Here is a 19,473-nt window from a genome sequence, read left to right as displayed (position 1 = left end):
ACTTTATTTTCATTTTAAAAGTTGGGAGAGAAGCCAGAGGAGACATTTTAGAGGAGACTGACCACGCCTGTGGGTGTGAGGCAGTGGACAGCTGGGGGGAAGTATGCAGCTCCAAGGGGGCTCTCTTCCTCAAAACACCTAACTGAACATTATTGTAATGCAAGTGTGATGGGGCTGGTGACCTCTGAACTGTGCAGTACACAGTCTGCACAAGTGTATGCGGAAGCCAGAGAGCACGGCAGCCCACAGCGCACTGCGTGAGCGTGTGGAAGTATGAAAACACAGTTTCTACATCTGCACATGCTGCTTAGGGCTCTGGTGGCAATGAAGAGCATCCTGCTGGCCTAAATCCCAAGCCAACCTCAGTGCAAATGGAATCTGTACTGTAGAAAATGGCAACTTTCATTCATTCAAACCTTTTTCCCAAAGGAAAGCTCATACAAAGACCCAGTATCCTACCTAATAATAGAGTAATATGCAAATTGACCGTACCTTCGCTACACCACAAGCCACGCCCACCAGGAAACTGTCGCAGGGACGCTGGGGTGCAGCGAGCCCAAGGCCGGGAAAGCCTCGGGCGGAGGTTTTCCCGGCCTTGGGCACCAGCGGGGAGCCTGCACGGATCACAGGCAACGACCAGGGGGTTGGCTCCTAAGATCCGTAGCAGGGACGCTGGGTGCGGCCGAGCCCAAAGCCGCCGCCCGGGGCCAAGCCCCAACCCTGAAAGAAGGCAGAAGGCGGTGGCCACAGCCAAGGCCTGGGTCCCTGGTGCTGGCAGAAAACTGGTGCTGGCAGCCAGGTGAATGAAGGTCTATTGCACAAATCTTCATGCAAACGGGCTGCTAGTGTGAGATAAGAAGAGCATTCTGGTTGAAAGAGGTTGAGGGGCCCAGGGTCTTCTTCTATTTGGAAGTTAGAAATCAGTGTCTTAGTCTTCTAGAGTTTGCCTCATCTAAAACATTTCTAAACCCTTCAACTATCACTCAGCATTTATAAATAGGAATGGGATCACTTGGAGGCAAAAAGGTGACTTGTCATTTGTTCTTCACTATATAATTACAGATGAAAGAAAGAGCCAAGAATCAGGCTTCTAAAATTGTGGAACTGATTTCATGCTGCTCTCTTAGCTTCACATGCTCCACTCTCTTCCCAACTAACATGCTTTAAACACTGGCAGCTTCAGTCACTTGTTTTCAGTAAACTGGCCCTCTGTGATAAAAAACAAATGCTTGGCTATTTGCCTTGAGGTTTTATGAAAACAGTAGTGTAATTTTTAGGTATAAATAAGACACTAAGAAAAATTTTTATTACACAGCAGGTCCTCGGATAACATCTTTTCACTCAATGTCATCCTATCTAATAAAAGAGTAATATGCAAATTGACCATCATTCCAACACACAAGATGGCTGCCCCCATGTGGTCAAAAATGGCTGCCCCCATGTGGACACAAGATGGTCGCCACAAGATGGTCATCAGGGGAGGGCAGTTAGGGGCAATCAGGCTGGTAGAGGAGGGAAGTTGGGGGCAAGTGGACCTGCAGGGAAGGGCAGTTGGGGGGGAACAAAGGCCTGCAGGGGAGAGCAGTTGGGGGGGACCAGGCCTTCAGAGGAGGGCAATTAGGGGTGACCAGGCCTTCAGAGGAGGGCAGTTAGGGGTGATCAGGCCTGCAGGGGAGGGCAGTTAGGGGCAATCAGGCTGGCAGAGGAGCAGTTAGGCATCAATCAGGCTGGCAGGGGAGTGGTTAGGGCAGTGGTTGTGAGCCACATGCAGCTCTTTGGCCCCTTGAGTGTGGCTCTTCCACAAAATACCACATGTGGGCTCACATGTACAGTGCGATTGAAACTTCGTGGCCCATTTGCAGAAGTTGGTTTTCGGCCTGGGCGAGTCTATTTTGAAGAAGTGGCGTTAGAACACTCAAGGGGCCAAAGAGCCACATGTGGCTCACGAGCCACGGTTTGCCAACCACTGGGTTAGGGGGTGATCAGGCTGGCAGGCAGAAGCAGTTAGGGGCAATCAGGAAGACAGGCAGGTGAGCAGTTGGGAGCAAGCAGTCCTGGATTGTGAGAGGGATGTCCGACTGCCCGTTTAGGTCCGATCCCAGTAGGATCGGGCCTAAACGGGCAGTCGGACATCCCTCGAGGGGTCCCAGATTGGAGAGGGTGCAGGCTGGGCTGAGGGACACCCTCTCCCCTCACCGTGCACGAATTTCGTGCACCAGGCCTCTAGTTTTGTTATAATGTTGATGAGATGCCATGGGAACTAGATTAACTCTTGTTTATATCAATTAGCCTACAGTACAATTGGCTTTGTTGTAGGTCGTTTCACTTAAAGTCACAGAACCTATCAATGATGCTAAGTGAGGACTTACAGATTTACCTCTGTACATGTTTCCTTTGCCTGCCACTACTGAAGGGAGGATGAGGGCCACTCCATTGGAAGAGAAAAAACCTAGCATCTAACCTTTCTATAGTGATTGCAATATTGCAGACACTAAGCTTTGCATGCATTAACTCATTTACTCCTCACCACAAACTTATAAGGTGGATTCTCTCATTCTCTCCTACATGAAACATGGTCTCCTCCTTTATAAACACATTCTTGGAAGTATATGCAAGGTTGAGACAGCTAATTGAGAACCCAAGTCCCTTGGTTTACTAATCCCACTGAATAATCTCGTATCTCAGTTTCCTTTAAAAGAGATTCAGCAATTACCATGTTAAGTCCTAGCCCTTACTAAATTGTTTTCCTTCCAAAAAATTAGGCCTAATTGGTTGTGTTCTGTTTTGTTGTTTGCTGAATGATTTTTGTTTTCACTGTATCTGAAGAAATGATGATTTAGAATTTGCTTTTTAAAAAGTGGTGTTTCCATTCACCCAAATAGCTTACGTGTTGTTATACTTCTACTCAAATATTTTATATCTCAGTTCTTAAATTATTTTATAATATATGAATTTTATATATCAATTTTGTTAAATGATTTTATGTTTTTCTACTATTGTATATACTAGGACAAGCTTTTGTAGTTTATTATTTATTCACTTATTCATTAATTTACTCAATGAATACATTCGTGTTAGGCCTTGTGGAAAACACAATAATTAATGAGACATGAATTCTGGCCTCTGACTTTAAGGGTAAGACCGAAGACTTGTACATAATGATAAGAGATGAGTAAGGAACCTGCATAATAGCTCTGGGAAGGGCAGATGACTTCCAATGTATAGAGATGGAAATGAAAGCAGATGTTCTGGAAGAGGCAGCAGTATTAATGGGTCTTAAAGACAAAGGGGGACTTGACCCAGAAGAAATGATGGATAAAGATGTTTTAGGAGGCAAGGACCCAGTAAACAAAGGAGTCGGAAAAGTGTGGGACCTGCGCAGAGCCAGAGCTTGGAGAAGAGCAGAAGCTGAGGTCTGGCAGAAAGTCTTCCCTTCCTTTTTCATTCATCCCGATTACATTTTTACTGCAGATGATTATGTTTTGGGGGATGGGGCTTGACATGCAGACCATCGTGGCTGCTGCCCCTCCCATGCACCGTGCTCATAAAGATGACAGGCTGAGCAGTGTCCTGGTCCATGGACTAATGAAAACCCCGGGGTCCTTGGTTCAGGAGAAAAGTGAGGCAGGAAGAGCACCGGGTATAGATCTGCTTAGCTTCCATGTAGTACTTCAGATCACAAGAAAAGCAGACGGAGAATCCACCCTGACTGCAGGCAGCAGGAACAGGCTAAATACAGAAACCAGGAGACAGGAAAGGTGCCCAGTCTTTTTTGAACAGATGGTGAACAAGAAGTGGGAAATGAAGGAAATGGCAAGTCTTGAGGAGAAAAAGTGGGAAGGCCATGGATGTTCTGAGGAAGCTGTGGTGCACACAAGGGCAAAATACTCACACATGGTGTGGATGAAAACCAAGCCAGAGCATATGGTGTTGGCAGAGGAAGACACCACCAAGGGAAAAAATACATGGAAAAGGAGCACAAAGGAGACTTAAGAGTATAAAAGCCATGCTGGAGAGCAAGTGGAATATGATCACAAGCCCTGGAACCAGCATGTACCATGTCTGTAACCCTGACCCGACAGCAAGCGCTCTGAGCCTCAATTTCCTGTCTATAAAATAAGGATAACAATAATTCCTACTTCACATGATTTTTGGAGGATGTACTTTGCACAGTGCTTGGCACATGGTAAACACTCATTAATGTTCATGTTGTTGTTGTCTCTTGATTATTAATACAATTCTAGAAAGTTACTCCAAGGAACTATGGATATATGCCAAAAAATAACTCCCAGGATATTCAATGGCAACATAAACACACACACACACACACACACACACACACACACACACACACACACTCCACACAAATCCTACATGTCTGATAGGTGACTTCTGTAATGTGTAGTACCATTCATAAACAGAATATTATGTAACTTTTTAAAATGTTCTCCTAGAGAACATTTAACAGTAACATAGTATACACTAATAGGGAAGAAAAGTCACAAAGTTCTAGGTAGAGAATGACTCTGTCAGACAAACTGATGGTTGCCAGATGGGAAAGGGGTTGTGGATTGGGTGAAAAGATCAGCGTGATTAAGAAGTACAAATTTCCAGTTATAAAAATAGTCATGGAGATGTAAAGTACAGCCTGGAGTTAATAATACTGTAATAATTATGCAAGGTGTCAGATGGGTACTAGGCTTATTGGGGTAATCACTTGGTAAGGTATATAAATGTCTTATCACTATGGTGTACACCTAAAACTAATATAATATTGTATGTATGTCAAATTTTTTTTGAAAAAAAAAACATTTAAGTGATTCTGTTTAGAAAAAATAAAAGATATCCACCAACGTGTTTTTATCAGTTATTCTCTGAACAGTAGGATTATAGGTCATTTTTCCTCCTTCTTTTTCCTTTCTTTTTTTGGGTGTGTGTGTATGGATTTTTTATAATGAAATTGGATCATATTTTTGTAATAAGAAACTCAAATTATTATTCAAATAACATAATACGAAGTAAATTTTTAAAAATGTAAGTGGCATTTACCAAGGAGAAAAAAGAGGTGCCAATATTTTTAAATGACCAAAGTTGATTCTAAGTTAAACTCTACACAGTATTACATTCCAGCAATTTTCAACTAGTGTGCTGCAAAAACTTTTTAGGACAGGAAATGCATGGCTATTTAGTCAGGGGCACTGATCTCTTTCCCATTAGTTTGCCAAATGAAAAAATGACAACAGTCAACACAACAATAGCCATGAATGAACCAGGTGGGCCAGGGTTTTGCCAGGCCGGCTCCCCTCTGACCCTGCTGCCTTGCTGGCCCTGGCAGCCAGAGACTCCCCACCCCTCCCCTGCAGCCCAGGAAGAGCTGTAGTGCGGAGACACCAGGTGAAATACAGGGAGAAGCTTATTTTTCCAAGCAAAACTTTTCTCCACAGATTGCAACTTGGCTTTTAGCCTATCTCTAGAATTGACCAATTACATATCAAGTCCACATTCACTTCATTGATTTCCATGCGAAAGAGTTTCAGACATCTTTTTGAAGTCAGGTATTGGCAGGTTAAAATAACTGACTCAGATCACGTATTTGCTGTAGTTGGGACATATGGAATATGGATTATAAGTGATATTTTAAAAATAGAACATGTAAGGTTCACAAGATTAAAAGAAAGAAATTTCCTCTTATTCGGCTGCCTCTCATAATTTTTATTGAGGAACTAAAAATGATCTTAGTTTCTTACCCCATTTTATTTTTTTGGCTCTACCTAATAAGGCAAAAATTTCCCCTTGTCCAGTCACGAGTATGTTTTGTTGTTTTTTGCAGAGGGCACTAACCACAGCCTCTCTATGCCTCAGTTCTCTTATCTATAAAATAGGAGGTAATTACAGCACCTCATAGCAGACAGACCCTGTAGTCTGTTGAGGACTGAAGGAGCTAATGCATGTGGACTGCCGAGAACAGAGGGCACACACGGAAAGCTTTCAATTACTGCAGTTACCATCACCCACCAGAACATGCTCACACTAGGCTATATTTGAAACTGGCTTTATCTATAGAGAACCTCATTTCTGATTTGGTAGTCAATTAATCCTACATAGACTCATTCTTTTCAATTTCTAATAGGTACAGGCATCACCTGGGGAACACTGTTAGGCCTGGGTGGGGCCTGAGATCTGCATTGTTAACAAGCTCCCAGGGGATGGCTGTGCAACTGGTCTATGGACCACACTTTGAATGGCAAGGACTTAGATGACCCATCTCCAGCCCTCATATTCACCTCTGAATACAGCTTTCAACCCCCTGGGAAGGTTGTGAAACCTTGCCTATTTCCTTACTCTACGACAGTTTTAACAGATGGCTGCATGATCACATGCTTACTTGGTAACAGTCCAAAGGACCTCTCTCAACACGGAGTAGGGTGCAGGGAGGAAGGACTGGATGCAGGCATCTAGGATAGCTTTCCAGCCTCCCTCAACCGCTTTTCTACAGAGCGGCTTCATTATTTCTTTAGAACTAATTCTTAGACTATTAGGTATCAATCTGTTCTACTGTAGACACAAGCACTTATTTTAAAGCAAAATGTAAATTAATTTTGTTGAACTATGCATGCTCTCTTCTGTAATTTTGATAAACAAAGGCTTTTGTGTAAGTATCAGAGAATAAAAGATGCTTTTTGAACATGAATGCAATAAAAAGAAAATGGTAGAATATTTCCATTCATCTCTCATTTCCTGAAGATATTTTTATAATAATGAATAATATTTGTTAAATACTTTTAGCCGTTAGAAACATGCTTTTATATGCCTACTGCCATTTCAACACCACAAGCTATTTTAATCTAACTTTTCCTTTCTAGACTTTGTTTACAAAAAACAATAAATAGAATAAACAGAAAAGATAAGAATGGTGCCAAAAATCCCAGGATCATGTGCTACAAATTCTAAAGTAAACTGAATAAACTTACAATCCGGACATAAATATAGTGGAAATTAAAATATTTGAATAGAAAACTTCACATATGTGTAACCTGAGGAAGAATAAAACCTTATTTGCATAGTTACAAACTTTATTATTTGTAAAAATCCTAAACCGCTTTTTAAAATAAGTAACTATATACATATGATATATCTTAGAAACTATCGAGCCTTTAAAAATTCAAAAGGTATAAAAACGTTAAGCATAATTATTCAGGCAACTGCCTGTCTTTTGAACATTTTACCTGGGAAAGGAAATCTGTCCTAGAAGGGACTGTGTTTGGGAGGTGAATTAAATGGCGTCTGTGTGGAGAAATGTCTCATCTGTTGTACTTTTATAATTAAGCAACCTGACCAATCTTTTGTAAACGAGAATAGCTCTCTCCTCCACCAGGCCAATTGGCACAGATGTAGCTTTATTTAACCAGGGTTTTTCCCTCTCCACGCACATGTGATCAGACCAACTGATGCAACCATCCAGCCAGCAACGGGGACTCCAGCTGAGTTTCTCACCCTGTTGCTGGCCGGGTTGAACCATCTGTGTGCTTTCCCTTGCTGATCCTGGCACCAAAAGTAGGCACGGGCATGATGGCTGACCCAGAGAGAAGGGGCTCAGCCAAGGTTGTTTTTCTTATAACAAAGCTAATTGCCCCATGTGAGGATAAAATGTGCACCCTTGTACCACTATTCTCTGGACTAACTGACCCCCACAAAGTCCAATTCGAGATAAACAAAAACAACGGCGCCCACAGCAAATCCATGCTGAGGATCAAGCATGGTTGAGGAAATAGTTTAAGTTACAATCCATAAAGGAAACCAAGTGCTGGAACAGCGTTGTTTAACACAGCGTTGTTTAACTATCGATTTTGAGACTTCTGGAAAGAAAAAGAAAAGGTGAGAAGGAAATAATTCTCTGAATTACCTGGTTTATTCACATGCCTATTACACTTTTGTTAATTCACTCCTTAAACTGACAGAAAGCTAATTTCCTATATGTACCAACAAGTCCTATTAGCTTTTATATGTGGTTGGTGAATGCCACTGGGGAATGAGGGGACTTTTCAGGCCCGAGGCCAGAATAAAGCCTAATACACCTAAATCCTTGCATAGCATACAGACCCCTTAACCACATTCATTCATTCCTAAACATTGACTGAGTGCCAGGTACAACATCTGCCACAGGGGAGACTGTGATGGTGACAAGTGCCTGTAAAAGCCTTTTAACTCAATACAAGTAGTTCTCCGACAGTCAAAGCAAAGGGCATACTTCCAAATAACTAGGGCATCCCTCACCTCAATGTTGATACTACTAATGTAGGTTTGGGGTGAGGCTCTGGAATCTGCAGCTTACCCAGGGCCATAGCTGCCCAGCAAAAGTGCTTAAAGCTTCCAGAGAGTGGTGGCTGGGAAGGCTTCATGGGTGTCAAAAAGGAATGTGGTCACAGAGACTGAGGATGGGTGACTTCAACTATGGACACTGAGAAAAAAACAATACATTTATCTTGGGCAGTAAGTAGATAATAGTTTCACAATGTTCAGCTGGATGATACTACTATTTGTTGTCTAGAGATGAATTTAAGATCTCTATATTCAGTATTATCAATAATGGTACCTTGCTGATTTCATTCTTATGTTCTTCAATTTCATTTCACAAGTATTGTTTTTGATATTCTATGGAACATAGATCTTTGTATCATGATGAATGAATAAGAGGCACAGTTGGAATATAGAAATATGCTTCAAACAAAATTTGAATTTTGCCTAGAATTTTGATTGAGAACATCCTGAAGTTGAGCAATTTGGCAGCATTTCTTACTGTTTATTCTAAATTGATTGGGGGCATTATTCTGCATATGAGGCCTCCCTCAATTTTTGGACTGTGTAGTAGTGGGTGTTTGTGTGTATGTGGGTCAGGTTAGTGACATAATTTGCAAGTTACGTTTCCTTGTTAATAGGACCCGAGTAGCCCTAAAATGACTTCATGAAAATGTTGCAAACTTCCATGATATTGTTTATACTTCTGTCCTAACTTTGGGAGCATCTCCAAGAATAAAGGTGATGGTGATCAAGAGGTCAGTGATTGCCTGAAAGTGACCGTAGGTGACAGTCTGAAAGGTTCTTTCTGCTGCAGGGACAGGGGTGGTTAGAATGGGCTTATTTAATGAGCTCAGGACATCTTTAAGGGTCAAAGAGGCAAAATGAGAAAGTCAGGAAATTGTAAAGCAGAACAATAAGAACATCAAAAGTGAGAAAACAACTGGAAAATACAACCAAGAAAGGCAGGAATCAGAGTCTAGTTGGGGTCCATGAATAAATGACAGGGGTGGGGACGAAGGAAGTATCCCCTTTCATAACTGCTTTTCCAGTTAAAAAGTTCTTCTTTATTATTTTCTGTCTTGTTTTCTAATGTAGCCCATAACTTTCTAGGATTTAATATAAGGTCAGTTTGTTCGTAGCTGACTGCAATCATCATGCTTTGAGTTACTGCTGTTCAAGTTTCTAGCTACTCGCTGAAGTAACTTTGGGAAATGTTCTGACTGGAAACGACAAGGCTAGAGACAGAAGGTTCTAAGTTGGTACAACGGTGAAGAAAAAGGAGGGAGGGCTTTGGCATCATCTTAAATAAAAAGCAGGTTCGGGAATTTGATAATATTGCCTTTTGGTGGTCCACTATTCAAGGCTCTTAAAATCCTTCAGCCCATTGTAATGTCAGGGCTGAGAAGGGTTTGGATTGTTGTTTTGTCACATATTTTATAAAGTTGCTCATGTCCACGTTTTTTTTTTTTTATCATTATTGCCACGAAATAGAAAGGTCCTAAATTTTTCTAACAATTGCAGTTCCCTTGGGGTCTTTACCAACCTAAAACATGCTTTTAATTTAATTAGGAAAAGTCACCCCTTTGGGTGCAGGGTTTGGGGAATGGATGTTACCTCTGCGCAGAGGAAAAAAAATGTCCCACCTCCAGGCAAACAGAGCCCCAGACCTGGGCACGCTGCTTGGTGAACAGAGCACAGGCTGGGTTTTAGCCAGCAGGGCTCTCGTGAGAAATGCACAGACTGCATTATTGAATGTCCCATCACTCTGCCCTTTGCTCCCAAGCTTCAGGTGTGAGGTCCCTGGTGTTTACCACCTACAGTATTCCATGTGTATGAATTCCTGATACATGGGCATCTAGGAGTAGAAAACTGGGAGGGAGAACAGCAGGTTCAGGGAAAGAGAGGAAGCTGTGGTAACCCAAGCCTCTGACTGGCCCTCTGGACAGAGCTTTAGCATGAGAACAACCAAAAAGGAGTTCCTTGGCCGTAAGCTGTCAAGGCAATAGCCTCCTGTGTGAGAGACATCACCCTCTTTGTTCAGTAGGCTTAGAGTTCCCATGACAGGAGCAAAGCTTTTCTTTCTCAAATTAGAACCCAGTGGATTCCTGGGAAAGTTAACAGAGGTGTTTCAAAGAATGAAGGATGAGAAGCTATGGGGCAGAGATTTAAGAGCAGAAAGATGCTGGGTAGAAAGTGGTGGTACCACTGAGGGGACAGAGGAGGATAAACTGACAGCCTCATGATTTGGCCTCTGGCCTTGCCTGACCCCCATGTGCACAGGGCAGCTCAGAGCCCTCATTCCTCCCCTGCCTTGCACATGTGCACTTTGAGGCACTGTCCCTAAGGCAATGTGTCACTGCAAGACTAAATAAATGTCACATTTCAGGAAAGGTCACTGGAAGGAAGCAAATGCTATCAATGGGGCATTTAATTGAGCATGATTCAAACGTACAGGGATTTCTGTCCAGGGATTCTAAATATTTCTAATTGCTTCACTTGAGCTCTCCCAGACACCGCCGTCTCTGCCTCCTGGGCCGAGTTCAGCATGGGCACAGTCTGGCACCTTTGCATTTCATGGAGATGATGAAGATGTGTGTCTCATTTGCCCCCAAAGGGTACCATGTTCACTTTCCTAAAAAAGGCATTACAGTCAAGGTTCAGAACTCCATTTCCTATGGTTCTGCCTTCATAACATCCTCAGAATTTTGGTTGCAAATAAATTTATTGAAGCATAAACATGTTAAAAAGTTGGTTATAAAACCTGTTTGCAAAAGCTAAACTAAAATATCATGTACAAATAGTCGAAAATAGCTCTTTGTGATGCTCCCTCAGATGTCACATTTCTTGACAATGATGTGAACTGGGTGAGGCAAAAAGGTGGAGACAGGAAGAAGGGGCACTCCTGCAAACGTACACGGTCCACCTTCCTTGCCTTGAACTGATGCACTGGCAAAGGACTGTGAACAAGGTTCAGGTAACACTGAATAACTAATCAATGTCATGTTTCAAACACCTGAGTTCAATTTAGCCTTAGATTAAAATTCCTATCATGAGACTTAAAAGAAGCTAGAAAAGTTGCAGATGTCTAAATTCATTTTATATTTATTCATTTTATAAACTGTATTAAATAGGAATGAGTATTTCAAATAGCACTGTATTTTAAAGTTGTCATCATTATTATTGATTAAGTAATATAAGATTATAAATGTACTAGTGGCCTGGTGCACGAAATTCGTGCACAGGGGGCGGGGGGGGGGTGGGATGTTCCTCAGCCCGGGCTGTACCCTCTCCAATCTGGGACCCCTTGAAGGATGTTCTACTGCCGGTTTACAGGGATCGGGCCTAAACTGGCAGTCGGACATCCCTCTCACAATCCAGGACTGCTGGCTCCAGCCACTCACCTGCCTGCCTGCCTGCCTGATTGCCCCTAACCACTCTGCCTGCCAGCCTGCTCGCCCCCAACTGCTCCCCGTCGCTGGCCTGCTGGCCCCAAAATGCCCCCCACCAGCCAGATCACCCCCAACTGCCCCCCGTGCCAGCCTGCTCACCCCCAACTGCCCCCCCTGCTGGCCTGCTCACCCCCACCTCTCCTCCCCATTGGCCTGCTCACCCCCAACTGCCCTCCTGCTGGCCTGCTCACTCCAATCTGCGCCCCCCGCTGTCCTGATCACCTCCAACTTTCCCCCACTGATGGCCTGCTCACCCCCAACTGGCCCCCTTGCTGGTCTGCTTACCCCCAACGGCCCCTGCCATCCCATCTTGGCCTGATCACCCCCTGGTGACCCAAGGTCCCAGCCCCTCCGTTTTTTCTTTTTCTTTTTTTTTTTTTTTCAGCGCCTCCTTAAGTGGAGGCCAGGGCAGGCTGGAAGCAAGTATCTAGGATTTACTTAATCTTCTATAATTGAAACTTTGTAGCCTTGAGCGGAGGCCAGGGCCGGCCAGGGCGGGAAGCTTGGCTTCCTCCATTGCCGGGGCAACCCAAGCCTCCTGCTTGCTCCAGCTCCGTGACTGGCTGCCATCTTGGTTGGGTTAATTTGCATACTCGCTCCTGATTAGCTGGTGGGCGTGGCTTGTGGGTGTAGCGGAGTGATGGTTAATTTGCATGTTTCTCTTTTATTAGTGTAGATATTTATGGATTGAAAAACTCCTATAACTAGATAAATTCTAGATGCTAGATTTCAATTCCATATAGAAGCCCATAAAGAAATCCATTATAATCAATACTTTGCACATACCATGTGTTCTTAGGAAGTGTACATCACTGACTGAAGAGAAAATCTGATAACTAGAAAAATTCTGGTCTACTGGGAATGCCACTTGCTCAATTTCTTTCTTCCACTTACCAATCTAAATAAAGCTGCCTAAAAATTCATGGCTAATACATCATTGGTGCAATAGAACTAGTTCTTTAAAATGCAAATACTTTAGGGAATGATTAGATAAGCCATTTTGACAATTAATAATTTAGGATAATTCACCTATGAAGTTATCTAGTCACCCCACCCTCACCACCTTTCCATACTGTCATAGGCTTCTCTAATCCTTTCGTCTTACCAGAGATTGGTTGGGGAGGTGGACAAGGGATTTAATTTTGGCCAGTCAATGAGATGGGAGGGAAAGCCTGCTGGGGAATGCCCAGATAGACCTCTCTAGAAGATGTGCATGTGTGAGGAGGGTGATAGGAGTGAGTTGAGGACAAAGCCAATAAACAGGATGGCAGAACAGAAAGATGATGAATTATCCAAATCTAGACCTGCCTATCTCAGGTCTCTTATTGAAATAATAAGCAATAAATTTCCTCATTGAGATAATCATTTCTTGTATTTGTACTAAAAACAAGTTGATATAATCCCAACTATTTTACATTTGCCAGAGGATGTGAGGGAGAAGGGAACACCTGCAACAGACATTCTGACTGCCTACTTGATATCCACCACTATTCCATTCTAGGAAGCTGTTGGAATTTTCATAAGGGAAACAATGGTTGCATTTAATAAAAGAAGAAATATGTTTGTGGTTAAAGTCTGATTTCTCACATGGAGCTTATCTAGACCAATGCAGCCCATGGTGATCAATCTTTCAAATCTATATTATTTAGTGCCCTTACTACTTATATGGCATTTAACCATAAACTACCTCTTATGTTGATGAGTTATATTTTTATTTAGTTTAATTATTACTTAACTTTTGATGTGTTTCCCCCTCCTTCAGTTTCATTGTCAGCACCCTCATTTGGACTGCTTTCTCATAGTTCGTATGCAGATACGTCTTAAATTCCTATTTCTAGAACATGACCTGAAGTAGATTAGATCATGTTCAGGTTGTCTATACTTCCACAAGTAAATATGAGTCTGCATTCAAATTTGTTTTCATTCCTCTGACACTTTTGTTATCTTGTCATGATAAAGAATAGATATATGAATATTACAAAAACAAATTCTATTAGCATGACCATGGTATTTATTCAACCTACCAAATGGCAATGATGAGTGCATGCAGGGGTCACAAAGACATAGGATGAGTAGCCCCAGTAGTGATCTGGACCAGCAGGTGGTTTTTACCTCACTACACATACTGTTTTACGCAGGGATTTTCAGCTCAGGCAATTTTTATTTCCTGTGGCTTAGAAAGGATTCTAAATGGATATGTTTAGATCTTTAGAGATTGCTGTGTAATTATCACAAAGCACAGGAAAATGTCTTGCAGTTCATCAGGAACATTAAAAAAAATCTTTTAATTGGCTGATGTGCTTAAATATTAGAACTTATTCACACAGACAAATCAACTTGAGTTTTTCTTATGTTCAGTATGTTCCTTTTTCTTAGCAAAGATATTCTTGGAAAATGATTTGGCAATAATTGTAGAACATTTAACAGTGCCAAAATAAGTAAAAAATTATTTAACAATCAGATGAATGACCAAAGAAAATAGATTTCTAGAACACTAAGTATAGAATGTCATTTACATTATGCAAAATAAAGCATGAAAAATAAAAAGTATAAACATTTTGAATTTTGTCTGCAAGACTAAAAAAGTCAGGGCTTGATTAAAACCTGGGTTTGAATTAGGTGAGCCCAACAGGCTTTTTTGGGAAACAAAGCAGAGGAAAAATTGTCTTCAAATATCAATCCTCAAAACAATACTACTACTACTGATCATGAAGTAAGGTCATTTTTAAAACTTCCTACTAGTTTGTTCACATTTCAGAGAAGTATAATCATGTCTTTTATAAACACACTAGAGGCCTGTAGCACCAAGATTCGTGCAAGAATAGGCCTTCCTTCCCCTGGCTTCGCTCCTAGCCACCCAGGAGCCGGCAAGTCCCCGCTCCTGGGCTGCCCGGGAGCCGCCAAGTCCCTGCTCCTGGCTGGAGCACTGCTCCTGTAGCTCCTTCCCTCCCCACACCCCCTCATAGCAGGCATCCCGCCCCGCCCGGCAGCTCCCCGCCTGCATATGCAAATTAACCTGCCAGCTTTGTTAGGTTAATTTGCATACACACTCCTGATTGGCTGTGGGCATAGCAGAGGTATGGTTAATTTACATATTTGTCTATTATTAGGTAAGATGGCACAAGACTTAACTAATTACCTTTTTAAAGACTGAGTTGTACACTCTTTTATTATAAGGCCAAATCAGGGGCATTAACAGGAATGAATGTGTACAACTTCATCTAAAGATAGCCTGTGGTTTACAAAAAGGCAATACTGAGAGGAAATAAGTTCTGAGACTTATTATATGACCTTGTCCAGAATATGTCAGACCTATACTGATTTTGGAAATCATTTCTCAATGATTGGATTAGAAACACAAGCAGATTTAGCCCAACTTAGGTTGAGAACTAGTACTAAAGTATCTTTGTTTTGATGTCTCTTTTCAACTGCTATTTCATCTTTTTATTAACTGACATCAACCGTTTCTTGATCCTGGGCCACTATAAAAGATCAATTTGAATCTTGAAATCTGAAAAATATATAGTTTAAGGCACTGGGTCCCAAAGGAGAGATATCTTTGCTTCAATTTGGGCCACTTGCTCATATGAAAAAACTGATAATGATGATGTTAATGAGAAACTATCTTGAACTTTTTTTAGGACATGGAATACCCCTGTATCACGCTGACTGGGCTGGAAATGAAAGCAAAGTGGGTTCAGGGATGATAAATGCCCAGTCATAGGCTCTAATGCTACTGGGACCATCCTGGGTTGGTATGTGGCTCCCACCAGAGAATAATTCTGAATTATGTGCACTGTTATGCTGTGATAAGCAACTCTCATCTTAAAGTAACAGAGGTTCATTTATCACTCATACCCCACGTCTATCATGGTTGGCAGATGGGTGCCAGAGGAGAAGACCGAGCTGGGAGGATCCCGTAGTGACAATACATACATACCACTGCCACTCAACTCACTGAGCAGAACCAGTCACATGGCTCTGACAGACTATAGGAGACACGGAGGTACAATACTATCATGTGCCTAGAATGGGGGAAAACTGAAATTATTTGGCGAAGGGCACTGACTACAATACATTATTTCATAAAATAATAAGCTAACCATTACTTGGACAACCATGAGCTTTCTCTTGAAAATTTCTGCTACGTACTTCCCACAAGTCAGGAAATATATTAAATTTTGGATAGCAATTTGGTATTCTGTTTCTTGGTTCACAGCAGGTCTACATGGAGGATTAGACTTACTCTGTTTCTATTTTTGCTCCACTTCTCAGTTCTAAGTCACTGCATCACCATAAAAAAAAGTAATTAATTGGTGTTGTAGACTAATCCATATGTCACCAAAATACGATGATGCAAATGACACATCTCTCCATATGCTTTTATAATTTGTTATTCCTTACTCCGATTCTTCATAGATGTGGTTTTTTTTTGCACAAACAGGCATCTCCTCTTCTAATTTATTATGTCAATATATTCTATTCTTGTGGTAACTTGAAGTTATTATTTTTAATCTAAGTTATACATGTAACACTATGAAGAGTCAAATGGTTCTACAAGGCTTGTTATGAAAAACAGTTCACACAGCCCCACCCTCCACTTCCTGTTCTCCAGAAGTTACCACTTTTCATTCTTTTACCCACTTTTTTTCATCTCTATACTCTAGCTTATATTGCTACTTCTTGATTTTTCTATAGCAACAATTTTTAATGGTGTGCTGGAAGAATTTTGAAAACATGCAATACCTGACCTCTTTCCCCTTAGATTGTCAAATAAAAAAATGACAACCAACACAACAAGAGCCATCCAGTGTAAATACCCTATTTTGAATCATAAATATGTAGGTCATATACAGAGATGCATCTTATTGGTCACATTGCAAAATAAGGTTGTGTCTGATCGGTTAATTCTTGGCACCAGAAATCCTTATATACAAGTATAGGCACCTGATTTTTTAAAAAGTCACATTGGAGCAAAAAAGGTAGGTAATTACTATTATTATTCTTTTTTTTTTTTTGTAAATCAAAAAACAATTACACCTTTTTTTTTTTGGTGTTTGAGATCGGCAAAAAATATATTTTTGGGTGTGCCACAGAATTTTAGTAATTAGTTTATGTGTGCCACGAGATGAAAAAGGTTGAAATCGCTGTTCTAGAATATTATACACTAATTTTCCACTATGGAGGATGAGGATTTAGCTCTAATAACCACTACTACCTGCTCCCTCCCCTCTGCATGCAAACAAACAGTTCCTACACCCCATCTTCTCAAATGAATTTCATCATGGTTTTGATTATATTAATAGTCAACAGGCTTACATTATAATGTCTATGTAAATTATAGTCGTAGCTCACTTAAAAGGTTTCTCATGACCTTTCTTTCTTTTCCTGTAGCTACTTTGTTTTTCTTTGGGGTTACCGATTATCTTGTGCTTTACTGGCTTGTTTTTTTTCTAAAGTTATCACTAATTTAAACCCAAGCTCACCTCTAGTTGTAAAAATTACTCAATTTGTTCAAACATATTCGTTATTCTTACAATTTCATTGTTTTGGAAAAAACTTTCTGGAACTTTCTAATTTGCTGCAATGTGGGTTGGCTGCTGTTCACTGGATCTGCTAAGTAGCTGTGTGGTACATAAGTTTTGGGATCTCCCTGCATTATCATTCTGGGGAATATTGTTGTCTTGCTCTGGATAATCTATTTCCTTGTTCTTAGGTATTCCTCATCCTCAGTGTATGTCCTCATTTTTGTAGAGCATGTCCTCCAGTGGAGTCTGAGGTGCATGGGAATAAATTTTTTGAATCTTGAATGTCTGAAAGTGGCTTTATCCTACCCTCACATTTAATTAGTTTGGCTCAGTATAGAATCTAGGTTGGAAGTAATTTTCTCTTTTAGAGTTCTGAAGGCATTCCTCCATTGTCTTATTTCTGTGTTGCTAAGATAAGTTCGTAGCTATGCAATTCTTGATCCTTTGTTGGAAATCTTTCTTTTAACCCAATTCTACAAGTTTGTAGGATATCACTTTGTTCCCAGAGTTCTGAACCTTTTCAGTGATGTATTAGTGTGTGGGTTTCTATTTACTTGTGTGGAACAAGTAAATAGACCTTTTCAAAGGACCTTTTCCAAAGACCAATTCCATGGACCTTTTCAATCTGAAAACTCAGGTCTTTCTTTCACTAGTGGAAAACTTCATTGAATTGTATTTTTGACTATTTCCTTCATTTTATCTGTTCTCTGTCTGGAACTTGTGTTTTTTTAGATTTTGAACCTCTGGGATTGGTTCTCTAATTTTCTTGTATTTTTCTTTCTGACCTCCCATTTCTGCCTGTATTCTATTTTCTGGAGAGATTTCCTCAATTTTATCTTCCAACTCTTCTATTGAGTTTTACATTGTTGATATTGTAGATTCTAATAGTGGTTGTTTTCTGAATATTTTTTTTTTTGATGCATTCTAATTCTACATAGACTTGCTTCCTCCCAATTGCTTTTTTTCTTTAATAGCATTTTATTATTTTGATGTCAAAATCAATTTTACCTAAAGAACCACTCAGAAAATGAAATTCAAAAGAATGATATTTAAAAGTGAGGTACTTCATTATTTTGCTATTTTCTAACCACAGGTAAATAACATGTCCAGAGCTAAACTTGAGTTATTTTTGCTTAATTACTGTGTACCAGGTACTCACATGAAAACATCAGGACATACATATAAATGATACTTTTTTAAAAATTTTGTTTTTGTCTGTCTTTCACTCTCAGATGCTCTCCTCCAGTACCTGGCAATCCTTGACTGTGCTACTCATATAAAACAGTGTAAACTAAAAGTCAAGAGCAAGGTCTGTTTCGATGGGACAGTGATGGGTAGGTTCACTGTAAGTAAGCTGGCTATTTCCCTGAAGAACCACTGAGGTCAGAATGTCTGCATGTTTTTTCATTTGTGACTTCTGCTTAGAGAAAACTCTTCCTGCCTGGAGGGATATACATACTGGAATTTGGGGGGGGGGGGCAAGTGGGGTGAGGCCAAATTCTGAAGCTAAATATATTCATCACTAGAGGCCCAGTGCATGAAGTTCGATGCATGAAAGTAGGCCTTCCTTTCCCTGGCTGCCGGCACCAGCTTCCCTCTGGCACCCGAGACCCGGGCTTTCCTGCAGCACCAGCTTTGTCTGGAAGGTCATCCGGTCTAATTGGCATATTATGCTTTTATTATTATAGATTCCTTTTCCAGTAGGGTAGTGCTGTACTTGAACATGCCTGATCTCTCTCAGTCCAGAGAATTAAACTTCTAGTCTTCTACCAGCATGGGGAAGGGAATCCAATTGCTTTCTGAAGAGAGAGACCTCTGACCAACTCTCATGTCTACAGTTCCACCTTTACCCCATTTCCAGTTCCCGAGCTTCCAGAAGATTAAATCTAAATCACATTGCTTCTTGGTTTTTACCTACTGCTGACTTGGTGTTCAGCTTTCTTAGGCGGCTAAGTTAGTTAGCACTTAACATCTGCTTTCCAAGGAACAAAAAAATGTTGCTGCTGTCTTCTCTCCTGGTTTCTTATTCCTTGAGGGTTTATTTTTAACTATTCTAACTGTCCCTGGAGTGGAATCTAAGAGGGAGCAGAGCTAACTGCCTGCACTAAAGCCGCCATCTTTAAATGAAGGTTCCATTCTGCTCTTCCACAAATTAAAGAATCACAGTTCCTACGCACGGAAAGGGACCCCAAGAGAGT

The 19,473-nt window shown here is 41.0% G+C and overlaps 1 protein-coding gene across 2 annotated transcripts in view; it reads right to left on the bottom strand.

Annotated features, from left to right (window-relative positions):
* The window catches only part of TBC1D5 (TBC1 domain family member 5), a 446,950-nt gene that overhangs the window by 20,665 nt on the left and 406,812 nt on the right, over positions 1-19,473 (bottom strand). The window lies entirely within an intron of this gene.

The sequence above is a fragment of the Cnephaeus nilssonii genome, assembly GCF_951640355.1.
Source record: "Cnephaeus nilssonii genome assembly, chromosome: 17".
NCBI lineage: Eukaryota > Metazoa > Chordata > Mammalia > Chiroptera > Vespertilionidae > Cnephaeus > Cnephaeus nilssonii.
This window is presented reverse-complemented; position numbering and strand designations above follow the sequence as displayed.